We start from the raw sequence: 2912 nt of genomic DNA, 5'->3' as shown, positions 1-2912 counted from the left end.
ATGAATTAAAACATTAAAAATAAACTATAATTTGATTAAACATAGAATATAAATTAATTGAAAAACTAATAAAAATTTAAATGAATTAAAACATATTAAAAAGAAACTATAATTTGATTAAACATAGAATATAAATTAATTGAAAAACTAATACAAATAAAAATTAATGAAAACCTATTAAAAAGAAAATATAATTTGAAGAAACATTGACCATAAATTAATTGAAAAACTAAATTAATTATTGTGATCTTTTATTCCTCCCCCATAGCCTCCTTTTCTCTTTCTTTCACCTCCTCCACCTCTGTGATTTTTCCCCCGTGTAATGTATTTTCAGCAAGAACGGTGGCTCCTCCACTCTGGGCTCCAGAGGGATCCATAGCTGCGCTGGAATACTGAATGTATCCCCACCCATGATCAGTAGGACGTAAGTCATTGGCCTTGCGCTGTCCTCATAAGCCCCCAGGACCTCAACAATCTTCTGGTTTGATGTTTCCTGCAGGAAAGAAAAAATAACCACTCAGACTACTGGTACTACTGATGCTGCTGTCACTACTCCTCTTTGCTCTCTCTCTCTCTCTCTCTATGTTTCTTTCTTTTCTTATTTTACTACTCTGCTCCTTCTGGAAAAGGGTGCTGTTACTGTACACACTATACTTCTTAAGCCCACGCTATGAAACACTCAGCTTCGTCCCTTTGCCTTTCTATCAGTCTGACTTTGTCTCTTATTCTCCCTCTCTGAATGTCAGTCTGTCTGTATCTTTCAATCACTCTCTGTCTTTTTCTCTCTCTGTCTTTCAGAAAAAACACCAAAAGCATCAATAGAAACTGAAAATAAAAAGTCAAAATTAGTTTTGGCTCAGTTTGCTGGGATAAATTGGGGGTTTTTTTTAAACAGAGAGCCGTTTTAGGTGTTACATATTAAAAAATATATTATTAATAATCACCTTGACTGTTGTGTAGAGTGAAGACTGCAGCCGGTAGCCAAATGCAGAGTCACTCCCTTTGAGGTGCGTCAGGCAGACCTCTGCACCAACCATCACCTCACAAAGGGCGGCATCACGCCACAGATTAACTGTGACGTGTGCGGAATTCTAGTAAACATAGGACAAAACTGTTAGTTTAAGATCTTAAGTTTTCAGTCAGATTTTATTATAAGATGTCATCCTGTCAGAGAGGATGTCAGTAAGTTAGTCAAGTAAAGTCTCAGTAATTCACTCAAGTAGGGAAATGGATTTATTGAGCAATGTGCTCCAACAGCAGTGTTTTCTCTGAGGCTGATCCCAAAGTAATAAAGCTTGTAAAGCAAGAGTATAAATGTGAATTCTCTAATGATACAAACACTTAGTGTATCGGAGGAGTTAACCAGTCCAAAGGATGGCTACAAACCAGACGGCATGTTCACTCACAAGTTTGTTCAGAAGTGATAGATGAACTTGTGTCAAACTTTGAGAATATAAGAAGTGATTCAGGTTTGTAAGTGTCAGTTCATGAGGCACAGTCACCTTGGCTCTATTCTAAGATGAATAAAGTCTTGCAGATCCAATGGTTGTTCCAATATAAAAAAATAGTTTTTATTTTGCATTAGGAAAAACCACAACATGTATCCGTTTGTCACTCGGTTATTCTGCCAGTAAGTCTTGGGTGACAGTCAGACAAAGACACAGCTCACTTGACTCATGTTACTCTGTAGAACTTACATGTTCCAGAGTCACAACTTTCAAAGGGACCGGCTGCTGATTCACTATCACCCTCTTGATTATGGAGATCTGAAATGTAGAAATCGGATGGTTTTAGTAAAAATGTATCATTTAACAGGAGTATGAACAATGTGTCAACAGACTAATTTACTAACCTCGGTCAGCTTGCCAGTCACCGTGAGGAATCCCTGGCAAGACCTAACCAGGGATACCTCTGTTTCTGTGCTTTTCGGCAGCAGTACATTTGTGGCCTCTTCTTTAAGGCTCTTGGAAACACTAAAACTGGCTGCCTTAAAAAATTGTGTTTCTCGATTGACGAACAGGTTCTCACCCTTTAGGGTGTATCCTCCTCATGATGTACCCCACATTAACCTCCACCTTTGTGGTTATTGTTTCATATAAAGTTATTTTTTTTACAATTTTTCCGTCGCAGACGATGAGGGTACGATTGCTCTTGATTGCATTCCGAGTGACCTCCCCCGACTCAGAGAACCTCCACTGGGTGCACCTTTCCTCTGGTTGAACTTCCAGGACCATCACATGAACAGGCGGTAATTTTGAGTCACTCCTGCCAAAAACCGATGCAAAATCCATTCTAAAATACAAACACACACACACACACCACACACACACACACACACACACACACCCACACACACACCAGAGGAAAGGGTTAAGACGGTGTACACTAAAATAAAACAATGCAACTACTTCTACTGCTGCTGCTGCTACCATCCCCACTACCACTACTACTACTGCTACTACTACTACTACTACTGCTGCTGCTGCTACTACTACTGCTAATAATAATAATAATAATAATAATAATAATAATAATAATAATAATAATACTTTAAAAAAACTAAAATAAAAAATAGTCATTATTCTTCTTCTTTAAATAAACTGTAAACTAAATAATTTTTGGATGTTGTACACTTGTTGTTGTTATTGTTACTATTATTATGAAGGAAAAAAAAAATCAAGTGTAAAATAAATGAAAAAGCCAAAAGATATTCATTAGTTTACCCAGATAGCAAACTGACTCCGCAACGGATCCGCACCGGAGGCATCTGACGGTCCGGATCGGATCCGCAAAACGCATCCGGACCGGAGTCCACTTGCACAGCGGAATGGATCCGGTGCGGATGAGGATCACGGATCCGGTCCGGCTCTGGCCCAGACCCGACACTTATCCGCACATTAAGAACCTCCTCC

At 38.7% G+C, this 2912-nt stretch overlaps 1 long non-coding RNA gene across 1 annotated transcript; it reads right to left on the bottom strand.

Moving 5' to 3' along the window:
• Positions 1-217: 217 nt before the first annotated feature.
• Positions 218-2301, bottom strand: LOC117822415. The gene is made up of 4 exons (XR_004633169.1): positions 1853-2301; positions 1698-1766; positions 945-1091; positions 218-493 (listed from the first exon to the last, which is right to left on the bottom strand). It is a non-coding gene; the product is annotated as an uncharacterized LOC117822415 (long non-coding RNA).
• Between the last annotated feature and the right edge of the window lie 611 nt (positions 2302-2912).

This window comes from Notolabrus celidotus, chromosome 1 (genome assembly GCF_009762535.1).
Source record: "Notolabrus celidotus isolate fNotCel1 chromosome 1, fNotCel1.pri, whole genome shotgun sequence".
NCBI classification, from domain to species: Eukaryota; Metazoa; Chordata; class Actinopteri; order Labriformes; family Labridae; genus Notolabrus; species Notolabrus celidotus.
The sequence above is the reverse complement of the archived record's forward strand: the minus strand, read 5'-3'. Positions and strand labels throughout refer to the sequence as shown.